The sequence below is a fragment of the Sander vitreus genome, chromosome 9, assembly GCF_031162955.1.
Source record: "Sander vitreus isolate 19-12246 chromosome 9, sanVit1, whole genome shotgun sequence".
Classification (NCBI taxonomy): Eukaryota; Metazoa; Chordata; class Actinopteri; order Perciformes; family Percidae; genus Sander; species Sander vitreus.
Genome location: NC_135863.1, coordinates 875,583 through 901,231, shown reverse-complemented (window position 1 = coordinate 901,231; position 25,649 = coordinate 875,583). Strand labels below are relative to the sequence as shown.

Here is a 25,649-nt window from a genome sequence, read left to right as displayed (position 1 = left end):
GAATCTGCACCAAGGGACAACCTTAGTAGACCCTACACACAACAAGAAACTATTTACTTTAGATCAGGGATCTTCAACAGGGGGTCCGAGACCCCTAGGGGGTCCTCAGAGTCAATGCAGATGGGCCTCCAAATTATTGTTAAACTCAGGGTTCATACGCATTTTAACCAATACTTTTTCATGACTTTTTGTCTAATTTCCATTGACAATGTATTCCTGAAAATGTCAGTCGACATTATACAATAAGAATAAAAATCAGTGTTCAAGTTTCCCCTCAGAGGTTTAACAATAAAATGAATGATAATGTATGTAGTTCATAGTGGGAGTCGTAATATCGCGCCCCGAATAGAACGGTGAGGTTAGGACGACGTGAAATACATTTATTAATCACATATTATTATCACATATTAAATTCCATGATTTTTCCAAAACTTTCTGGGTCTTTTTATGTTTCCAAAACCTTTCCAGGCCTGGGATTTGCATTTTTTCAAATTCCATAACTTTTTCCTGGTTTTTTCAAAACGTATGAACCCTGTAAACTGTTTTTAAGAAGTCTCAACATGAATCCAACATATTATTAGCAAATATAAATCCCCACTGCTTACTGGCCCATAGTAAAGGTAGTCACTAGGGTCATCCACAGATGTGTGCCACATATATGTTTAACATTAAAACATGATTTATAAAATCATGCCAACAATTATTAGGCTATTTGAATAGCTTAGGATTCTATGCAAAATACATATGTATAAAGGCTTTAGGACGCCCTACAAGTTATTGAAGGCCCAGTTTAATATGCAACTTAATTCGATACAATATATGTAGTAGGGGGTCCCTGCTCTCTCTTTCAGTTAAGGGGTCCCTGCTTTAGATAGAAAAATAAATAAAAAAACACACACAAAACACCTTCCTGCTATGCTCCGCGTTAAACATTATGAACTTTGAAACTGAAAATGTTCTGTGTATTTTAATCTTTAATAAAAACATAAAAACAGAAAGAATCAGCCCTGCTGAAACTGTATGAAATAAAATGTTCTGTTCATCCGTAAACCTGGTTTCAAGTAAAGAGGAAAAAAAGCCCCGACAGTTTGGGGGTCCCTGTAAAAAGAGAGAAGAGAACGGGCTGAGAGCCAAAAACAAAGTCATAAAGCACGACGCTAACCGCTCGCTGACACCACATCGCTGCCTCACACGGCCACAACAAACAAACACGAGTGGTTAAGCACACACTTGTCTAAACAGAAACACACACCTGGTTTTCTCCACATGCAACGGGAGCAGTTAAAGTGCAGGCACTCAGCGCGGGTGACGCCGGCTCTCTGTCATTAGCCGACACTTTCAGTCGCCGAGCAGCTGCAGAGCGAGCCGAGAGTCGGACTTATAATTCAGTTTGTCAGCGTGATAAAGGAAAAGTTCCTCTGGATATTCCCTAGCTTTCCAAAGAGACACTCCAGAGAAAATACAGCACAGCCAACACACACACACACACACACACACACACACACACACACACACACACACACACACACACACAGAATGTCTGTGTGTGGGATTCAGGCTGAAACAATTTTGGAAACATCTGCTGTTGCTATGGAAACTAGTCCTTACTGGGCTCATATCCTCCTCGCTCTTGCCGATGGATCAGATGAGACTTTCCCAGAAACATCTGGAAGGCCCACATCCAGATGTACAAGCATGCGCACGCGCACGCACACGCACACACACACACACACACACAGCTCCCAGACGGCTGCACGTATGAAAGAGCTTTAGTGAAAGCTTCCGTTACTCTCCGCCAATAAGACCTGATCGATTACTCTTTGCAGCTCTAGTTGCAGCGCTAGTGAACCTACTTTTGCATCACATTAACATCGTTTTATATGCTGCTGTTGGAAGGGATCATGAAACGGAAAGGCTGTCATATAAGCATTTCTTTTACAGTCTCTATCCATAAATATAAGATACCACCACCTTTGTTTCGCCTGTTGCTCCCCCACTGTTGTCTCATTCAAACGTGTAACCAGATCAAACAAAGGGTTTCTACTTGTCCAACATAATACTGGCTGACTGCATTATTGGTGGTCGACAGCTCCGGTCGCTGCAGATGTGTGTGTGTGTGTGTGTAGCCGATGATGGGTTTGTCTCTGGGGGAAGGAAGCTCAATGTGAGACATGCCAAGTGCTGCAGCACGCTGAATCCATTTGAATCCAGTGTCACAGCCCGTTTGCTGTAGCTCTTTATTTAACCGGCAGGTGGCAGACAGACCGTGATCTGCCGAGGGAGGGTGTGATTACAAGCAATCTGCTGATCACTGCTCCTTGTACGGACTGAAAATGTAATATAGCAGCATGGAAGACAGCTAAGAGGTCAGAGAGTAAGTGTGCGTGTGTGTGTGCTTGCGTGCGTGTGCGTGTGTCCAATAAATAAGACACTAACTATTGAGAGAGCTGTCTGAGTTCGTCTGGGCTCGATGGTGTTTTAAGCCCCCAACGTCGACTTCAAGGCAGCGCTGCGACCGTCGACTTCAAGGCAACTATCCCTAACCTTAACCCTAACCAAGGGGGTAATCCAGCCTCCGCAAAGCGTAGCTCCTATGGAGCCATTTTAACGCTACCAAGCCATCACCCCCCGTTAGCATCCCATTGACTGCCATTAATTTTGACGTCACTTTGACAGCGAACAACTTTACATCTGAAGTGTTTAAAGACTCTATTTGTCCGTTGTTTATTTCTAAAGAAACACGACAATGTATAAAAGGCTCCATTACCTTGTACCTCACGTTATGGCTCCGTAGCAGACGTTTTTGTAAAAATAGGCTAACGATTGGGTCATAACCACGAGACTTACTGTCTCATAGTAGAGGAGTTACCGTATAGTACAGGAGAAGCTCTCAGGCAGTTTGGACTTCCATTAGCTGTTTAAGTTTAATTACTAATGTTAACTAGCATTTTATGTAGCAATAATGAGCCTGTGTCTATGTTATCTCCTTACATATACCTACGCTCTCCGTCTTTGCTAGATTGGGAATGATTGAGATTTCTCTTGGCACAGCTACCAGAAGACTTCCAACTTTCAGACAGGTTGCTCACGTCACATTTACGGCGTCTCTCTCAGTTGGAGGCTGCTCAGTAACGCTCAGCCATCACCAGAAAAGTGCTTCTAATATCCTTCACTGGTCTCCGTTGAAAACAACAGCGTCACTTTGTCCATTTCTTTAACTGACTTTGACCATAACCATTGCCTTATCCTAGTGCCTTCCAGCCAGCGCTGCCTGGAAGACGACGTTGGGGGCTCCAAACACCAAACACCTTAGTCTGGAGTGTGTGTCAGGGTTCAAAATTAGCAACACATTCTCACTCCCATCGCTACTCGCCATCGTTGTCGCTCTTAACACTACGTCATCTTCACGCGCCACACACGCACACACACACACACACACACACACACACACACGCAAACATCTTGGTCTATACCGGCTAAGGGATAAGAAGACTGACACACATCTACAGCTGTAATGTGTGTGTGGTCATGCGGTCATGGGTGCAGCAGGTGAACTCTACCTGTCTCAGAAAAGAGGAGATAGAAGCCTGTCTGACGTGGTGAACATCAAAGTCTACAGCGTAAACTACAGCGCTGATACGGTGGCGGTTTATGAGGGACTCAAGGACATGGCGGGGTCTGTTTTATTTACACTGCCGTGAAACATCTGCTCAGGATGTCCGGGCTAATCCACACAATGTGCACCAATTAAGGTCATTTGTAATGGACTCACAGCTTGTGTAAACGAGTAAAGTGACCGCAGACACTTTGGGTTAAGAAGTCTTAAGCCTTTTATGGTTCTGCGTTGAATCTACGCCGTAGCCCGACAAGCCCCCGGGGTTTTAAATGAACTTTTTTCGTCCACCAGCCAAATGGCTAGTGAATGTTGAAATGTGACCAGCCACTCAATAGATTACCGTTGTTTTTTTCTGGCTGGTGAGTGAAGCAAATCTAGCCTGGCTCCGCCCTCCTACGTACCTCCGCTCAATTTTCATTTTCCTTCAGTACTCCGTCTGGGTGTGCGGTATATTCCTGGGTTTTCTCCGGCCAAATCTTTGGCGGTCCAATCAACGGCGTAGGCCACTCACATAGGCTACGATGTAGGCTCTACTACTACAAATCAGCTTTTAGGGTTAGGGTTCACTCACAGAATTAGCCAACAATTATTATCATTATCAATGTCTTTTCTCCTTAAACAACACAAAACTGTAAACACCCATCACAATTACCTAGAGTATAAGGTCATGTGAAAGTAAAATGTTTCCTTTTGACTGGGAAAAAAAAATATCCAATTGACTTTCATGTAAAACAAGTAAAAAAAAAACAATTTGAGAGGTTGGAAGCCTTATTATTTTTTGGCATTTTGTCCGAAACTATAAATCAGTTATCAAAACGGCTGCTGATTTGGTTTCTGTTGATCCGAGTAATTGATTAATCAACAAACAACTGCAGCTCTACACAGCAGTAACAGTTTTGCCATTCAAGATTTGTAGTCTTTAAAAGAGTGGGAACGACTTTTGCTGGCAGAAGAAACTTTGTGAGTTAGCTGGAAATTCCATCTCTCTTGTTTAAATGTTTCCCACAAACTCTATGACCTACCCGGCAAAAGGGTGCAAAAAAAACAACTGGAGTCTCAAAAACCCTGCTTGCGTAGCCAGCTCGTGGTGACAGCGTGGCGTTTTCACACCCTGTGTACTGTTGTGGTTGTATAGTGTCGTACTATAGTGCAGTGCTACATCACAGCTTAGTGTGGTCACAAGTACCGCAGACAGCACGCAGCTGTGATACCGTGTGCAGCCAGAGGAACAACAGATTTACCTTCCAACCCACAGAGGTTAGACAGAGTGAGTTCCTCTTTTAAAAGCATGTGGTGGCCAATGTATCTCACTGCACTGGTCAAGTCTTTACTGACGTGCAGGCTAAGTGATTAAAAACAGAACAAACACATACTGACTGCACGGGCTGCTATTTGCATCCTTGAGAGCTGTGATTCGTTTGTGACTGAGGCTTTTAAACTGACAGAATAAGGTAGGATTTCAAATAGAGCTGCAATGATTAACCGATTAGTTGTCAACTATTTAATTAATCCTCCACTATTTTGATAATCGATTGAACGCTTTGAGTCTTTTTTTATGGAAGAAAAAGTAAAACTTCTCTGATTCCAGCTTTGTTAAATGTGAATATGTTCTAGTGTCTTCTCTCCTCTGTAACAGGAAACTGAATATCGTTGAGTTGGGGACAAAACAAGACATTTGAGGACGTCATCTTGGGCTTTTGGGGAAACACCGATCCACATTTTTCACCATTTTCGGATACTTTAGAGACCAGCTGTGTCAGCTCTCCAGTCCTCTTTACACTGTATACTAACGACTGCACTAGACTCCACACTGACATTTATTATTATTAAATTCTCAGATGATACAGCAATCCTCGAACGTATGCACAAAGACAGAAGCCCAGCAGCGTATCACACGGAAATTGAGGCATTTGTCCAGTGGTGCGACGACAACTACCTTGTGCTAAATGTGACCAAGACTGAGGAGATGGTGTTAGACCCAAAGGCCATAGGTGACACCAGGCCTGTAGTGATCAACAACTTACTCATTACTCAGGTTAGCTCTGACAAGTACCTTGGTGTACATACCGATAATGCACTGTGTTTTTAAATTATACTTTAAAAAATCCCAATATATCGCCTTACGCACAGTATTGAAATATATTGCAATATATTGATTCGTGATACGTATCGTATCGCCAGATTCTTGCCAATACACAGCCCTAATGAAGATTATGGGGGTCAAAAACCATCTGCCCCCCCCAGACAATTTATGAGCAGTCGGTTATCAGACAGGCACAAAAAATAGCTTCCGATCCGACCCACGTACTTCACCCAGAATTTCAGCTTTTACCCTCTGGCAGAAGATTCAGGGTTCCTAAATGCAAGCTAAACCAATATAAACACTCATTTGTGCCTATGTCCATTAAACTTATCAACACTAACATGTAGGCTGGCTGGGTTGTGCACTATGTCACCGTGCAATAAGTAGGTTATTGGGGTTATGCAATATGTTAGTGGTGAAATATATGGGCTGTTGGATTGTTCAATATGTCATTGTGTACTGCATATGTTATGTGGAAATGTGTCATTTGTGCAATACGTAGGCCATTGGGGTTGGGCAATATCTCATTGTGCAAGGGCTGTGCTACACTTATTGCGGAGAATGCAGCCGACAGGGTTGTTCAATTAAAAACTGCCACTGAAAGTAGGAGTTAATGTGCTTACTATATAGGTGCCTGTCTAATGTATATGAGAGTATGTTTTGTGTTACATGAGAGTATTTTGTGTTGTCTTTCTAAAGCTGCGGAACGGACAGAGTCCAAAACTAATTTCCATTCGTGGACAATAAAGTATATCTTATCAATAGTTACTGTAGGAGCCAAATATGTTGCTTCGAGTGTTCAGACTTTGGGTGTTGTTTCTTGTATGTACATTGGGTGTCGCTGTTGTATTACCTGGGGCAAGGTTATAAGGTAAGCTCCAAATTGTTGCCGGCAGGTGTTTGGCCCGGAAAGGGCAAATGGTTTTTGACCGCTGCCGCCGTGACACAGAGCGCTGGGACGCTGCAGCGCATTGGCGCCGAGCCCTTTGTTCAAACGTTGTCTAATTGTTTATGGATTTAACGCTGAAAACTGAAAGAATGGACATTTCATGCTGAACGGTTTACCAAATAAACATATTGTTATTCTGCAACGCAACATCGTCAGGCGATTCTTGAACGCTACACAGCATGTTAATGTCATCGCGTCAGCCAGGTCACTCCGGGTTAAACCACCTCAGTCGTTACGGTATCAGACCGAGCTTCTTTAACAGTTACTATGAAAATAATCATTAGTGGCAGCCCTATTAGTAAGTACAGTACAGTCCTAAAAAATCATCTCAAAACACTGGAGTGAAATGAGGCAGCAAAGACCGCAAATCTTTCACAAGAGGATCTGTGACGGAGTGATTTAAAAGATAACAGATAACAAAAAGCAACCAACAATTGCCATAAAGTGATTACTGGACAGAAAGGCATGTAAACTTACAACACTGAGAGGATTTCATAATCTTCTTCTCAACTTCTGCATTCTTTCTTCCTCCTCCACTCTCCCAGCATCCCTCTGGACTCGAGTCCCCCGCTGTATCACATTTGGGCCGACATTCATCTTTTGTCGCGTCCCGCGGAGCGCAGTGACACACTCTGATGTAACCTGTACATCTACAATCCATCACATCTGTCACCACACCGGGCTGAAACCAAACTCTCTGAGGTTCTCTCTCACAAAGAATACAAAGATAATGCAGTTAATGGTGCGGGGGGGGTTCAATAGGTTAAATTCTACCACCGAACGTACAGACAGACGGGCAGCGGACAGACAGTTGTGCACGTCAGCAAGGCAGCTCGCCCATAGTCTCACAATTCCCCTGCAGCTCAGGCCCACACAGCAAAAAAAAAACAACCAGAAAACAGGCTCAATCAATCTTGTGTATTGTTTTCCTGGCAGCTAAAGAGGCCGGACGATCCAAAACGTGATTTAAAAACTCTCTTGGCTCCAGCGTGAGTTGACTGTTTGATTCAATGAGCTGAAGAAGGGCTGCTAAATTACCCCCAATGGCTTCTAAGTGAATTGTAATGCGGGCAGGCACAGAGAGATAGATGGGTAGCCATTACACAGCAAAGTGCACCGTGTGGAAAGGAGGATTTAAATGTAAATGGACTGTATTTATATAACGCTTTTCTAGTCTTAACAACTACTCAAAGCGCTTTTACATAGTACAGGAACCATTCACACACATTCATACACTGTGGCCGAGGCTGCCGTACAAGGTGCCACCTGCTCATCAGATAAACATTCACACACATTTACACAACTTGGGGTTCAGTGTCTTGACCAAGGACACTTCGACATGGGACTGCAGGGCCAGGGATCCAACCACCATCCAACCACCTTCCGATTGGCAGGCGACTGCTCTACCACTGAGCCACAGCCGCCCCCTTAACAGACGGTTGGTTGTTTTTGTTAGCTGGTTCGGGGAGGAAGCAGCCACGAGGGTCCTCGTTTTTCTCAGTGTGTGTGTGGGTGTGTAAGCTGACCACCAGCGGAGAACAAGACTGCTTCCTCAGCAGCAGAACCGACCACAGTTTAACATTCAGCAGTTTTGTTTATGCTGGCGCTGCCACCAGACGAACCTGTTTCCTGTAAACATGCCACAATATGATTGATGCATGCCTAAGTAGTACCGGGCTGGTCTTCACCGTGTCGAAGCTTTTGATCAACTTGGATCATATTTTTGTTTGATTTCATCATTTCAACTTTAACTAACTGTACTTACTCTAGTTATGTGCAAACTGTCAAATGAAGGAATATTACCGACATTTCAGGTGTGCTCGCTTTCAGTTTGACCTCTACATAAAGTAGATATCATCATCATCATCATCATCATATTATGCTCATTCTCAGGATCATGATTGTATTTAGAGGTTGTACCAGGAACACCATATATTTGTTGTACTGCACATTGCTGCAGCTCCTCTTTTCACCCTGTGTGTTGAGCTCTCTGTTTTAGCTACAGAGTGAGATCTCTCACTTCTGTTCCATCTTTGTTGGGAGTCGCACATGTGCAGTACCTAGGTAAGGACTACAAGCCAGTCAGAAGTAGAGTATGAGTGTTCCAAAGTGACCACGTTTGTCTCTGAAGTAAAGGCTGGACTACAATAGAGCTGTTTGGAGCAGTTTGTGAACAGTGTTTTCTGTTGGAGATGGACTTTGGGCATTGACGATTCTGATTGGTTTAAAGGAATGCCATTAAACCAAAGCACGTTTCCCTCCCATCCCAGAATGCTATGTGGAGTAGCCAGACCCTCCTCCGCAGGGCAAAGCGAGACTACCTTGTTAACAACCTGCCTGATCCTCGGACTGCTTGTGTTTCACGAACGTTTTTAGCCTATTAAGTACAAATCACAAGATTGTTTTAAGATGTGTAAGCAGCTGTGCAGTGATCTTTTTAATGTAACAAGCAGTCAAATGTATCCTTGGTTGTCAATCTTTTCTTTAAAATGGGTTTAATTTTCCATCTCTACCGCTCATAAGGGATCTCTCCTTCCGCAAGGATGATTGGATTGTGACTCCATACAATAACATTTATATGTACATGTCAAACATACGTTAGAGACAGCAGCTTCTCCTCTGGGAAATCATCATTTGTTCCTTCAGGCCAATGTAAACTGTGTCTAATGTCTCAGCTATCCTACTTAAAGGCACATTATGTACTTAAACCATTGTTTACCTCAATGTGTCTCTCCTCTAAAAACACTCCATGCAAATGCTGCTCCAGGCCTGGCTCTGCTGCTGTTTGGCCTCCAGCTACTGAGCTGGTTGCTATTATCAGCACACTGACAAGCAGACAGTACATTCACAGTACAGCCTGCACCTACTGCTTCCCCACTCCACTGAGTTTACAAGGTGCATGCACCATTAACTCCTGTTCTCCTACATCTCCGACAGCGTCCATGGCGTCTCGAATAGTGAAGCAAGACTCTGTCTTTAGCTGCAGACTCTTGTACGCCCTCCGTGTTGGAAGCCTTTCCAGTGAAATACAGCTTTAAGCTTTCCGCATTTTAATCGTGTATAAGCTAGGGTTGGATACGAATGTTTGACTATTCGGTTATTCGTTCGTTTGGTTAGTAGAGCTGGGCGATATAGAGAAAATCAAATATCACGATATTCTTGAACAAATACCTAGATGTCGATATTGCGACGATATTGTATGGTTGACTATTGGTGCTTTGACACAATGTTATTTACACAATGAGATTTTTGATACATAATCTCCAAATGATTTAATGACTTAGTGGGTAAAGGTAAATAATTGAACAGCTAGAACAGTCTGGTAAGTTCAGAAAATGACATCACTTTACTGTAATGCAGCCTGTAAAACCAGGAAAAGACAACACAATATATTACGATATATATCTAGTCTCATATCGCGATATCGATATAACATCGATATATTGCCCAGCCCTATTGGTTAGGTAATCGATTTTCAATGTTGGTGAATGAATATTTGTTTTGCTTTTCACTCAATACGGTCATAAACTTGGGACGGATTCATCTTTTGGAGAAACGCAACCCGACGGTGTGTTTTGAGGCGGTGTGAGAGTCCCGTACAGGAAACAGGAAACATCACTGCCTCCAGCTCTGCCACAAGAAAGTTTTAAAAAAACCCAAACACAAGCGCTGAACTGCCCGGGAGTTTGTGTCACAGCTGACTGGTTCCTCAGTCCCTCCCTTTCTTTTCTTTCTCCGTTTCTCCGGGAAACGAAGCTGCTTTCAAGTGCGATCGGAAATGCCGAGATCTATAAACAATCTGAAGGGAAACAGAATAAAGTCTACTTGTGTTGTGCTACATTTGGGGGTTAAAGAACACAACAGGATGTCACACAAATGAGCCTTTTGAGTCACACTCCCATCACTTTTGGTGGTTTTATGGGGAAAAAAGGCCATTTTAAGAGATCATCTTGGGAAAGCATTTCATACTTTTTTCCGAAATTGCAATGACTAAATAATGAACCAATTGATCATGGTGTCATCTCTCATAACCACACAACCGTTTACTTTCCATGTACAGTCGTAGAGAAACAAAAGTTGTCTGGGCATCGTTTGAAAGATGTTAATACCAGTGCCAATAATACACTACCTCAGTTTCCCGTATCGGGGGAATACGGCGTCTTCTGCAGCGGGGAGTCAGAGGAGCCGCAGCGTTCGTTATTTCACAGGGCCGCAGGAGCGCAGTTTTTCATGGTCAATCAGACGTCAGGGCTTTCGTCGCCGTTTGTCACCCTGACCCCACGGAGAAACTGTGGTACTCGCACTGTTGTTTACTTGACTGTCGTGACTTCGCGACCCACTTGCCCGAACAGGCCAGTGGGTTGTTTTATTTACTAGCAGGGTGGGAAATTAGCACCCGCCACCAGCCAATGGCGGGTATTTTTTCAAAGTGGCGGGTGACTTTGCGTTGTATACCAGCCACAGTGGCGGGTGGATTGTAAAACATTCCTTGTAACGGATTGGACAGCTTTTGTCAAAGAATGCTGTTGCTAAGTAACAACGCACAATGCTTATAGGAGTCACGGTACGTTACTGCTAATGAATCCCCAACATTTCCGGATTTTGCTGCTTCATAATAAAAACATTCAAATACCAAAATAACGGAGGACTTTTACTGCGAAGAATTTATAGGAAATGAAACCGTTCACAGCCGGGGATTTGACCACGCATATGTCCGTGAACTCCAGACTTTTGTCGAGTAGTTTTCAGCGCTAGTCCATGACACCACGTAGCTGAGCTGAGGTACAGACGAAAGGAAAAAAAGTGGCGACATATCCCCGGTGTTAAGAGGCCGTAAAAAACTGCCATTAAATGTGATTAGACGTTGGGCGCCTGGTGAGCTCACCTGGTAGAGCGGGCGCCCATATATAGAGGTTTACTCCTCGACGCAGCAGCCGCGGGTTCGACTCCGACCTGCGGCCCTTTGCTGCATGTCATTCCCCCTCTCTCTCTCTCCTTTCAAGTCTAAGCTGTCCTATACAAATAAAGGCCTAAAATGCAAAAAAAAACTCTTTAAAATGATCATTTTGATTAGACACCATTTGATCAAATAATGAACTGACAACTTTCAACACTTGACAGATTTTGACAAATGATTGAGCAGAGTCAAAGGTCCTTCTAGGAATGGAGACAGCGAGGCAGTCACAAGTCTGAACCCGACCCCGTTGGTTTTGGAGTTGAGTGTGTCTTGTCGCTGTTGGAGGTGAACAGGTTAACAGCCTGTCACGTGTTGCCGGGCAAACAGAGAGGATTACATCATGACATTAATCACGCGTGTCTGAGCAGGATTACATTGCATCATCTCTGCTTCCTGTCTGTCAGTGAGGCGACGGGCTCGAGTGCTGCGTCAGTGTGTGTGTGTGTGAGAGGGAGAAAGAAGTGTGTGTGGTGTATGTGTGTGTGTGCAGTGTGTGCAGAGTGAATGAGTAAGTGAGTGAGTGAGGGCATAATCAGAGCTGATACACGTGCTGATGTGTTCCAGCTGTGTTCCCTCCTGGAGCTAGGTACTCGGGGAGAAATATGAAATATGTGAAAAGAAAGGAAGCTAAGTAGTTTGACAGATGGATGTGAATGATGGAAGGAGATGCAGGGACTGTAGGGAGGAGTGTGAAGTGGGCCCGGACAAGTGCTGCCTTTCCCCAGCTGTGGTCTGTGGAAAACCGTTTGTCCACACGCAAAAAGCAAAGAACTCCAAAAACAAAAGCCAAAAAAACAAGCTTAAATGCTACAATCAAAAGACTTGTCGTGTGGTAAAAATCTCATTCAGGCCCCGACATGAAAGAGAACCGTGAGGAATATTATTGTGATTTCTGCGTTTCCATAAAAAACAACCATAATCATAATAATGATCATCTAAAGACTGCATAGCTCCAAAATGCACTTACTTGGAAATTACTAAGATGATGCCAAGCGTGTCGGCTTAAATATAAGCAACCAGTTTTTCTTAATGACACTTTAAGTGGACTAAATGTTCCTTCAAATTCCTTCAAATGATCTAAGCACACACATATTGTTGTGTTAGGTTTCTCACACTGCTCCTACTTCTACAAAAAAAAAAAATAAATAAATAAAAAAAAAAAAAAGAGTTCCGTGATCCGATGATGGATAGATTATAGTAAATCTTTTTATCCTAAGGGCTTTGGATCTGGAACCAGGACTTAAGGCAAATTTATGGTTTCTGTGTTTGCGTTGTTTCCGGGGAGATCGGTATCTGTGCAAAGAAAACAGCGTGTGATGGTTAATCAGTAACAGCACTGACAGCATACTCTCTGGAAACAGCAGCCGTACCAGCACACTAACAACTGAACACATTACAGCCTCGGAGTTAACTGCAGGTTCTTTTTCTTTTTGGTGGGACGGACCTTGAAGCATAGCCCTGCCGACATTAGGCATTTTCCAAACTATCGGTATCGGCATTTATAATGGCCGATAAATGAATATTTCAAAAATAAAACCGGACTAAACTGGACAGAGAGACAGAAACAGAGAGACAGAGACAGAGAGAAGATCTGGGGACAAACTGAGCCGCACAGATGGTGTTTCTGTGGGACACAAAATATGCTATAACCTGCACATTTCTCTGAGGATTTAAAGTCATGGTATAACACATTTCTCTGAGGATTTAAAGTCATGGTATAACACATTTCTCTGAGGATTTAACGTCATGGTATAACACATTTCTCTGAGGATTTAACGTCATGGTATAGTGTTGGTGTTGCATAGTTGGTCCACCAGAGGGGGCGCTCTACAACGCCCCTGTTGGCAACACTCGTGTTTAACCCTTTAAGTTTGTATTTTTATACATTTTATTTATCTGAACTTTAATATATTTTGATGTTCCTCTGTTCTGTCGTGACAATAAAACAAACATATTATTTAAGTGAGGACTCATAAATAACGACAAACAACTAATGTTAGGGAAATTGGTTTGTGTTTTTGTTACGCGTTATATATTGGCCGATATATCAGAATATCGGATTTTTAAATCACCAAATATTTGTATCGATATCGGCCTTAAAAACCCGTCATCGGTCGGGCTCTACCGTGAAGCAAAGCGAACGACCTCACCACACAGACTCCTCGCAGCGTGGACTACACCCCCACACTTCAGCGAGCATGAACTCACTTTCCGTGCAGGGGTTTGTTTTTTTGACAGTGAGACAGCAGCAGACAGAGAGAGAAGTGGAGACAGTGGAGTCATTCATTCATTCTGCAAGCCTGCAGCGACCATAGGTAGGGTTTCAGCAGGTTTCAACAAGTCACATTTAAGACCTTTTTAAGACCTTTATGGATGAAAATGTAAGACCTATAACAGGACATAAAAGTACAAGGAAATGCAGAATACACAAAAGTACTTGCAAAGTAAATGAAATGATTAAACTTGAATAAAAGTGACAGAGTAATAATAATCTGTACGTGTACAGCAAATTCTGATTTGGAAAGAACTACAAAACCACAGAATAAAAAAAAAAAAATAAAACATTTCAAAGAGCATTAAGGATAGCGTTACACGGACGTAGGACACAATATGTTTTTTGAATTTAAGACTTTTTAAAGGCCTAAAATTTTGATTTTGGAATTTTAGACTTTTTAAGACCCCGCGGAAACCCTGCATAGGGAACGCTTCCATACTGCTTATATCTGCGTGTTTATGCAAGAAAATAATGAATATATATTGTACACGTGGCCGAGGTCATCTTTAAATCTAAGGTCCAGGTTAAAGGCAGCGTGTCCGCAGGCCTTAAAGGACCTGTTCAAATGCTACGAACTGATCTCTGGCCTTCCTGTGAGGCCACCAGCTTCAACAACTACATAGCCACCAGTTTCAAAAAGTTAGTGCAGAGATCCGCCCCCACATTCAGCCCACGCCGAGGCGAGGCTGGCAGAGATAAGAGACCTTCTGAGAAGACTCCGTCGCCGGGGGCAACATGAGGTCATGTCTGCCCTCCCAAACACACAGTGTGATCAGGGACGGGAGGGGGAGGTCGAAAAGAGGCCACTTAGCCAGAGGCAGAGTCCATTTATTTTGCCCTACTGTCAGTTTTGGCTGCGAGACACCAACCCTCGAACTTTCCATACCCACAAGCTTCTAAAACCATGTCGAGTTGGTTTGTGTTGTCCGACTACATCTTGTTATGAAAGCCATAATGAGGAGCTGTGAGAGGACTCAGCGACTGCACCATCCTGTGCCGCAGAGCCTCAGAGTGTCCTCCAACAATGCTGCGGTAAAATGGAAATGCTGCGAAGGTCAACACATGCCGATCTACGCCCAAACAATTGGTGCTCGCCACAACAGTTTTGTTGGTTTTCTACTGGTGCCGCTGCAGCTTTTAAATCATTTTATTTTTACCCAGAGACCATTGGTTTCATATAGACAGTAATGACAACTGTTACAGCCATACTTTATCAGCTATAGCTAATTAAGGTTAATGCCATACATTCCCCAAAAGGACAAATGAAACGTTGGTTTAGTGTCCTATCTACAAGACAGTTTGTGTCCTATGTAGGGTCACATAAAGATGGCTTCTTAGACAAAGAAACACGATTTCTTTCACATTTCAAACAAAACCTAATGGAGTCTTTTTGCAGACCAACAGACTGAGTCACATCAGTTACCACTACATGAACATACAGATATACATTAAAAACATGGATCTTCAAGCTCACTAGACGTCATAGCTGGCATACTGTATACATTGGAGGTGTGGAAATTAATTAAATAATCGATGCGATTATCGTGGACGATGCTGCATCGCTAATCGGCCGGGCCATAATCGATTATTTCTGTTCACAATTTAATGTAGACCTAACAACCTTTCTGTTTACATATTCTGTTATGTTTGTTTGTTATGTGATGCATCGAGATACTGAATCAAAGACATGATAATCGTAACTGAACTGAATCAGGAGATCAGTGAAGATTCACACCTCTAGTATACATATCAGTCAGGCTGCTGCTCGCCTAAACCAAACAGAGGCTACATCTAGTCTACAACATTTTCATTTTTAAGCTACGTTTTAAGACAAAAACAATCAATGTCATTGCCCATCCAGACTACAGTGCAACCCCAGAGTTTTTTTTAACCAAAACGGGGGCAGCGGTGTTTCCAAAATGTCTCCGTTTTTAGAGGCTAGGAAACGCTGCAGTAGTGTGAACGCGAGGCGTAAACGTAGCAAAAGATGTTCATTTTTTAAACCAAAACGTAGTGGATGCAGCCAAAGTATTTCAAGTAAGTGAAAACAGATCTGACACAGACAATCCCCTGTTGTGTTGCACCCGTGAGAAAGGGAAACTCCGGACAATGCCCGTCTGGCCAAGATCCCATTCAAGCCAATTTCCAATTTTTCCAAACCGAGGCACCAATCACAACCGTTGAGGCGGGTTTTACACCAATCACAACCGTTGAGGCGGGCTTTACACCAATCACAACCGTTGAGACGGGCTTTACACGATGACGATATCGCAGCGACGGCGAGCAGCTTTTTGTTTACATTCAACATGGCGGCCACCGAACCCGTTGATGCCGCTGTCGCTGCTACGTCACCCGGATCGTTGGTCTGATTGGTTGAAGGACTATCCAATTGCGCCCAGAGGCCTTTGAGCCACGTCCGTTGGTGACCCCCCTATTGGAAATGAGCTGCGAATTAACCTTCCCCAGACCCACTCTCAGTTACAACTGAGAAGGGTCTGGTGTCAACCAGGCTAGGGATCTGGTTCCTCGGACACTATCCGGAGTTCATTAGTGAAAACAGCTAGAGAAGCAGAGAGTAAGAGACTGCAAAGTCAGGACAGACACAAATAAAGACAAACAACAGGAGAAGAAACAGAGGAATGATAGAGGAGGTGTTTGTTAATGTGAGGTCAGACTCGGCAGGTGAACATACCTCCCCCCACCCCCCCTCCCAGTGTGAGGTAACCTTCACTGGCCAGCACAGTCCCAGCGGGAAGCCAGGGGGAAATAAACCACCGGCGTAACAGTCCAGATAACATCACGGTTGCTGTGGATCTCTTCATTAAAAAGGGAAAAGGTTTTGGAAGCAGCCGCAGCGTTGGCTACAGTAAGAGGAGACGATGAATGAGGAGGGAAAATGTTACAGGAGGGAGGTTTCTTTGTGACAGTGGGTCGCATTGAGGAAATGTCACACCTCCCTCCTCATCCTCTTTCTCTCTGCAAAATGGCCGTGCCAGGATGAGCTAGGGGGACACAAAAGGTTGGACTTCTCCTTTTTCTGTTCCTCAAACAAACACATACGGATGTGAGAGGAAGACGGTAACGACGCAGGCCAGAGTTTGGGTGAATATGAGTTAGAGCTGCACGATATTTTGTTTCATTGTTTACATCGCGAAGCATAGCTGTTTCTCCAACTTCAGTAGTACAAGGCAGGATTAGCAGGGAGACTTCTTCTAAACGAGGGCGCACTTCCAACTTTGTGTGAAATACCTGCAGAACAGGGACATGGAAGTAGTTCTTTTGTAGATTATGGTGAACTAGTGTGTGTTGTAGCAGTGCTTTGCCATTCAGAACGAGCTAGCATGCTACGGTTATCCCCCTCGTCTCGGCTAGTGACCTAGAAAGCCGTGCAGATTTTGACCAGCTCACCCAGAGACTGAAGGCAGGACACATTCAGACACCGTATCTCACTCAGAACAGCATGGATGATTTTTTCTCCCAGTTTGTATGCGTGTGGAAGCACCAGAGACACAAAATAACACCCCAAATTCCTTTAAGTCCGACGGGGGTTTATTGTTATGGGAAGTGAGGCTCTCCCGTGTGTAGAAAAGTACGGTAAGCGGCAGCTGCCGCTGACACAGTGATGCACATGCTTTTCCATGTAGTGAAGCTACAGTAGTCGCAAAAGACAAACTAAATCACCTGATTAATGCAACATAATCACGACGTCTCCTGGCCATTTTTCACCGCAGAAAGCTGCTACCAGCCAGGCTAATGCTAACATAATTAGCCTAAAGAAACAAGGCGTCTGTCCCAACTAACGTTACGGTTCGGAGCTGCGACGCTGGAAACGTAACACTAATCTACAACAGTGACATAACGTCATTTACACCGACCGAAGTGTTCTTGGACACACAGTTTGCTGCTAGTGCGTGACATGCAGGCTCTGCATGCACAGCCAAACACCAATCACCATCAACGTTGATCCATTTATCAAACAACCAAAGCAGGCCCCGCGAGTCGACCACAACCTGACATTTAGAGGAAGCAACATGCATTCATTATTAATATCATTCACTTTAGCCTGGATTGATATAATGGTGTCATGTCAGTCAACCAGGGTATTTAACTACCTAATGTCCCTCTCCTATATCTCTTCAGAAGAGGAGTCACAGAGCTTACTTACTTTGGTGTTTGTAAAGCATTAAAGTTCAACAAAGAATGGTTGACATTAGAAAATCTACTTTTTCATTTGTATTTTCTATGTAAATGCACTCCCCTACAAAATCACCCTAGTAGTCGAGAATGATTTATTATTTCTCAATAGGGCTATTTATGTCCTCTTGTAAAAATTACAGCCTTTTTTCATATTGCAATATATATATCGCAGGGAATAAACATATCGCAATGTCAGTTTTTTCCAATATCGTGCAGGCCTAATATGCAGCTGGAAACCTGCCCCTGTTCACACGTCGGTTTGTAGAAGGAAGAATGTAATCATTTTGCCGGGAGAGGAGGATCAGAGATGGATTCCAGTGATGAGAACTGAGAACTCCAGGGATTAGGTGGATTGTGGAAGTAATGAAGTCTTCCTTGCTGGCTCAAAGATAAACGTCATCACTTTGTCACGGATAATATGAAACAGATTTGAGAGGGTTCAGCTTCTCATAAGTTACTAGTAACTAATTCACAGAGAATTCTCAACGTATACATAGACGTGAAGGAGTGGTATGAAAACGTTACGCACGTCCTGTCTCCTAAATGGCCGTGGCCTCGTTTAAAAGCGACGTAAACGTCCTGTGGATGGACGAAAAGTTGTATTTGCATAATGTAATATTTTCTTTTGCTAACATTAGATATTTACACAGTTAAAAAAAAAAAAAAAAAAGACTTCAAAATCTACCAGTCACTCATGAATAAATGATGAGACACACACACACACACACACACAGCATTTAGACCAGTCTTTGTGAGGCAATTAGAATAATAAAGAGGGTTGAGGAGTTAAATGGCTTTTCATACGGCATTGCTACTCTGCCACAGCGATGATGAAGCCCATTAAATGTCTGGCTTTGACCCAAATGCACAAAGAGGATGAGGAAATGAGTGTGTAATTCTCCATGTGGTCATGTGTGTGTGCGCGCAGCGGTTCGTTCCCTGTGGGACAAAGTGACTCATTGGAAGCTTCATCATACTGTAAAATACTGGAGCTTATGCCTTGATCGAGCTTTAAAACGTAAGCCCAATCGGTAAATAAACTTGAGATATTTTTCAAAGACAATAATTCTGTTTTTTGTAGTTGTTAATCATGAACATACACTTCTTTTCAATATGATAAAAAGGTTCAAAAGCTTCAGTAAGATCAATAAAGAACATTTAGGGGTTGTCAAGTCCAACTGAAATCCAAGAAGTCATCCCTTTGGCAAAGTCAAAAGTCACTAAGTCATTTGGAAATGTAATGTTAATATGTTTCATTACTGAAAGAAAGAAAGAAAATCTTCTTTAAGGTCGGTATGCTTGACACAAATTAGTCCTCAACGTCCACGCGGAGTCAAGATCAAACTGTCACCAGCTGTTTTATCATATGACCACCAGACGACGTCCAAAGAATCAGGGCCCGGACATTGTTTTGCTATCACACGTCGAAAAAAAACAGACTGTCCGTGTCCGATACCATCAGAGACGGTTAAGAGCCGGAACGCCCCCCCGACTCAGAGTAGTTTCCTGTCTCTGTGTCCAGTGGGCTGGGCCACGGCCACGCCTCTTTAGGAGACTAGCAGCAGGTCCTGAGTGGATTCATCCCAACGGGAGAAGTGAACGTGAACACAGATTATGAGCGATTCTTTCGCCCCCGTAGTCACCAAAGTAAATATTGGACCCATTCTTCACAAGCCACATATCTCCAGAACATTCTGACTAGAGCCCGACCGATAAAGGATTTTTAAGGCCGATATCGATACAAATATTTGGTGATTTAAAAATCCGATATTCTGATATATCTACAAACTACGCAACGCCAACACTCATAACTTGGTCGAAGGATGTTTTGTCCATTTTTATTTTATTTTTTAAATATTCATTTATCGGCCGTTATAAATGCCGATACCGATAGTTTGGAAAATGCCTAATATCGGCCGGTCGATATATCGGTCAGGCTCTAATTCTGACACTAAAATGGCATTATTCAGACGGACACATCAGGGGAAAATGAACTTAGTTTGAGACCCGTTTCTGTCTCAGGACCGAACTCTCGCGAGATCTGGCAACACAGAGACGCTAACGTCAGCTAACGTTGGTGAACGCCCCCAACAAAACTAATCTCCGTGGCGCTAAATACTGTATGTCTTTTAGCTGTGTAAATATCTAACGTTAGCAAAAGAACATAATACATTATTTAAATATGACTTTTCATCCATCCACACGGCGTTCACTACACGTTCAAACGAGGCCACGCCCCTTTAGGAGACAGGAAGTGTTAGTCGTTTTCATACGCTAGGCGCTGCTTGAAATGCAATCTTTAGTGTATATGATGAGAAACCAGCTAATTGGATTTTCGCAGCTCCACTCTGCTTTGCATAGACGCCATGCTCGTCCTATTCCTGATGTAATTTGTCTGCTCGGGATTTCAAAGACACACAACTGGGGCAGAGGGTGGTTAACCGGCCCCCGAGCGGTGTCCTCGTTACGGCTTTCAGCGGCACATGAAAAGGAGGCTTTTTGGAGGAACGCTGAATACAGTTTATAGTTTATTCATGTCTTATAATGGCACTATCAGAGCTGCGCAAACGAGGAAACTACAGCTTTGGAAACATGTTTTGGCTCTGTTAATCACCATTTGTTTTTACAAAAAAAATATATAATAATGATTTTCCTCTCTTTTCCGCATGTATTGATGCAGGAGCTCCTTTCAGAGACATTTCACCACCTAAACAAACCATTCAAAGCAGTACTGCAGTGTCATCATTCCATTTCTAAAATAGGGGTTTACATGCATATTCTTACACAATGTCAGCATACAAAATACGCTGCAATAGACAATTTGGCATTTATATTATTACATTTCGGAAAGAATAAAAACGCAACTGGATTCAAAAAGGAGACGGACGGTCATCAAATGTTAATTAAATCTAAAATACCTTTGTTTATTAAATTTGAGCACAAATGATAACTGCAGTGTGATTGCACTTGAATTGTATTTTTCTAATATTTTCAGGTTATTCTACTTTAACTGATAACTATTCAGATTTTTATTTCCTTGGCTGCCATTTTACTTATATCCTTGTAAATACTGTATAATTTATTGGTCATGAGATTCCATTCTGTCTGCAGATAGATTATGTGACGAGAAACTCAAAAAGCTGGATGTAAAAACGCATCATTTGATCCAAAGAAAATAACAATGTGTGCGTCCCGTGCAGAAATACAGAAGAACCTCTGGCTCTGGAGATGTCATGTGCTGCGAGCTGTGAAGTTTCAAAACCGAAACGACACCGACTTTGGCAGCACAACCAGTCAGAGGAGCCATGAAAGGAGGCGAGAAGCCTTTAAAAATGTCAGAAAAGTATGCAGGGAGTGCTGCAGCTTGGACCAGAGCAAACAGCCCGTTCAGCGCCGATATCCAGCCATTTAACTCAGGTTTTTATTTGCCAAGACTCTGAGGATTACAACGTGTTATATCTGGCAGTGTAAAGCCTGCTGGATTCAACACTGAGTCGGAGAAGAGGGGGGAGATGTTAAACGTTAAACTCCATGTCCCACCTAAATCTGATCAGAACTCAGTCTCAAGACCCTGTGTCTAAACTAGTTGAGGTGCACCCAGTCTATAACGACGACGTTCCACTTCTGGGATTGTTCACGTGCTGCCAAAAATTCCTCTGGATGCCCCAAATGTTCGGTCGGATGTCCGTCACCTTCCTCTTTCTTTGTGTTGACATTTTAAACTCTGGTGGATGTCTGAGGACTATGGTTAACTGCTCCTCAGATCTCTGCAGGGTAAATCCAGACAGCTAGCTAGACTATCTGTCCAATCTGAGTTTTCTTTTGCACGACTAAAACAACTTTTGAACGTACACATGTTCCACCAAAACAAGTTCCTTCCTGAGACTATTTTGCAGCGTTGCTTAGCGCCGTCAAAGACAATTGTGATTGGTTTAAAGAAATGCCAATAAACCAGAGCACGTTTTTCTCCCATCCCGGAATGCTGTGTGGACTAGACAGACCCTCCTCCACAGCGCTGTGGAGGAGGGTCTGGCAATGCGAGACTAAGGTGCACTAGAACCTGATTTACCTGTTATTTCTGACAATTTGATAAGCAAACATGTCTATTATGCTTGACTTAATAAAACCCCAATTAACAAAAGTGGTTCAAAAAAAGTATTAATATTGAAATAAATCATATTCAAGGTTATGTTCTGTTGTTCAACGGTTGTTTGGTAAATTGCTGTTAAAACACATTCAGAGAGGATTTCTTTCTTTCATTCTCAATCCTTTAGTGCTGGCTAAAACCTATTTTGGGAGGGTGCCAACAATTCCTCTATGCAGGAAAAAGCCTGACATGTTTTCATCATCATCATCATCATCTTCAGAAAAAGGGATGCGAGATGTTCTGGCGTTTGGGTCTAACGCCACCGGCCTCTCACGCTACTCACAGGAACAACAACCAAGCTCCACTCCGGCATCCAACCGGCTGCTGCAATGGAATCCATCTTCATAATTCGCCGTGGCAAGCCATTGCTTATCCAAAAGCACAGATGGGCTACTCTCAGACTACGTAATACAAAGCCGGCGTGCTACATTATTCCCACGGGGGTCCTGCTGCACTGACTGCCAGTATAAATGTGTGGTTTGGTCGCTGGGTTAGCGCGGTTAACCGAGCGCGCTCTGTTTTCAGTCTTGGCCTCCTGGCTGCCTGTCAAAAAAAAATATCTGTGAACACGGAGAGGAATGGAGTGTTTTCGAAAGGTCTCCATATTGGTCCTGAAATGACGTGACATATCCCGGGTCCTCGTTACAGGGCAAGGGGGGTCAGCATGGGTATTTTAAGTCATGCGAAACAAGCCTCTTTTCATTCCTCTGAGTTTATTTTTTGAGTAGATGTTCTGGTATCTTTTGTTATCTTACTCTCTTTAATCTTATTTATCATTTTTTTTGTATATTTTTCTTATATTTTCTGTATGTGTGCTGTGTCCTTGTAACTTGCTGCTGAGAACAGTAACTTCCCAGTTGGATTAATGAAGTCCATCTACATCCTTGCAATAATGAGCTACATAGCATTGAGATAATACCCGGATTTAACTTTAGTTTTTTTTTTAAATGGGATTTTACTGGAATTGGTTTTACCTTTTTAATTCTGTTTCAATTCATGTCTTATAAGTTTTCCGTTTGCTTTTTTTACTGTTGGATTTTAATCTTTTGCCCTACACATACAGATTATAGTTACATTACCCTAACCCTCTTGTTGTCTTCCCGTCGAACATGTAACTTAGCATTTTTCTGGGTCGAAATGTCAACATTTTGTTGTTCTTTTTCTACACTTTGTCGCTTTTTTCAATTTTTTTTCCTTTTTTTATCACTTTCTTTAATACGTTTTTGTCACCTTTGGCTATGTTTTTGATGGGTTTTTTTGTCACTTTTTCAGAGTGAAGTCCACCCCAAAGGGACTTACCATCTCCAACAGAAAACACTGTTCACAAACTGCTCCAAACAGCTCTGTTGTAGTCCAGCCTTTACTTCACTTTGTAATACATGTTATAATGTTCGCCTAGCTGCTAGCGTGGCACGCCCTCATACTCTGCTTCTGACTGGCTAGTAGTCCTTACCTAGGTACTGTCAGGGCACGCCCTCATACTCTGCTTCTGACTGGCTAGTAGTCCTTACCTAGGTACTGTCAGGGCACGCCCTCATACTCTGCTTCTGACTGGCTAGTAGTCCTTACCTAGGTACTGTCAGGGCACGCCCTCATACTCTGCTTCTGACTGGCTAGTAGTCCTTACCTAGGTACTGTCAGGGCACGCCCTCATACTCTGCTTCTGACTGGCTAGTAGTCCTTACCTAGCTACTGTCAGGGCACGCCCTCATACTCTGCTTCTGACTGGCTAGTAGTCCTTACCTAGCTACTGTCAGGGCACGCCCTCATACTCTGCTTCTGACTGGCTAGTAGTCCTTACCTATCTACTGTCAGGGCACGCCCTCATACTCTGCTTCTGACTGGCTAGTAGTCCTTACCTAGGTACTGTCAGGGCACGCCCTGATACTCTGCTTCTGACTGGCTAGTAGTCCTTACCTAGGTACTGCACATGTGCGACTCCCAAGCATAATATGAGCACTTTAAATTCCGTTGCTCCTCAATCTGCCAATGCATGAAAGCATACTTCTTGAATCCAGAAAAACCTGAAATCCAAATTCATTTTTTTGTGACACACACAGAGAGAGAGAGAGAGAGAGAGAGAGAGAGAGAGAGAGAGAGAGAGAGAGAGACAGAGAGAGAGAGAGAGAGAGAGAGAGAGAGAGACAGAGAGAGAGAGAGAGAGAGAGAGAGAGAGAGAGAGAGAGAGAGAGAGAGAGAGAGAGAGAGAGAGACACACAGACAGACAGACAGACAGAGAGTTTGGCTGTGGCTAATCAGCCCAAACAGCTCTGCTATGACTCAGGATAAACAGATGGAAAAAAGAGTGTGATAGAAGGAGGGAGAGAAGAAGCGGAGGTTAAGAGAAGGAGGTTGATAAGAGGTGAGCCAACAAGATGATGGAGGGCTAAGCCAGAACACAAACATGGACATTATTAGCGCGCGAGAGAGAGAGAGAGATGGGGAAATGGGCGTTTGGCACAAACTCATAGACTGCTGTAATTAAGGTATAAGGAAAATGATCCCTGAGATTTCTGCCTGTATAAAAAATAGTCAGACCTACTCGATATGTAAAGTGTCCTGAGATAACTCCTGTGTGTGTGTGTGTGTGTGTGTGTGTGTGTGTGTGTGTGTGTCTCTGAAACGGACCCTCAAGTTACAATCGTTTCTACGTTCCCAAGTTCATGCTCTTCCCAGCTGGCGGCCTCTGTGTTATGAACACACTTTTTATGACATCACTCCAGTAAATCAATAAAGTAATATGCACTGTGCAGCTTTCTTTTATGCCTGGGCGCTCGTAAAATGTTTTACAATCAGCGTGCCTCCCTGCAGTACAAACAGGACATGTTAAGGGCAACACACACTGACGGCGTACAACACGCATCGAAACACCAGCCTCGCTCGTTTTTGATGTGAAGCCGCAGCTCATGCCAGTATGCAGGCTCCGACACATCAGCATACTAGGGCTGGGTTTAAAAATAAAGAAATGTTATGATTCAAATCGATCTTCATTTGAATGATCTGATATCGATTCATAAAAATCTAGAGATTGATCTTTTAAGAGGCTCCGTTTTTAAAGCTGGAGTGAAGATATTGGTGTCAAATGAAACTAGACGCTCTAAGGAATCCATGTCAGTGAGAATAACGCTCCGAAGTTAGAAGACCTTTTGGCGAGGGAAAAACTGCCTTGGCCATTTTCACAGATGTATGTCTTTAGGGTCTCCTCGGCTCTGTCTCTATGTAAGTGCTCTGGGGGTCGACTGTTAACGACAACATTCATGTTGTTAACAATGCAGCAGGGTAGAGAGAAACCAGAAAATGTGGGGGTGCTGGTCGTTTTCACACAGTGTCCGATTTGAAGAGTAGACAGTAACGCTTACAGACACATCTCTGAAATAAATACCTCGACATTTTAACTTCACTGCCTGCAGGTGACTCAATGTTAG

General features: G+C 43.2%; 1 protein-coding gene across 8 annotated transcripts in view; it reads right to left on the bottom strand.

The window, feature by feature from the left end:
- mast2 (microtubule associated serine/threonine kinase 2) overlaps positions 1–25,649 on the bottom strand; it is a 244,180-nt gene that overhangs the window by 190,277 nt on the left and 28,254 nt on the right. The gene's annotated exons all lie outside the window — the stretch shown is intronic.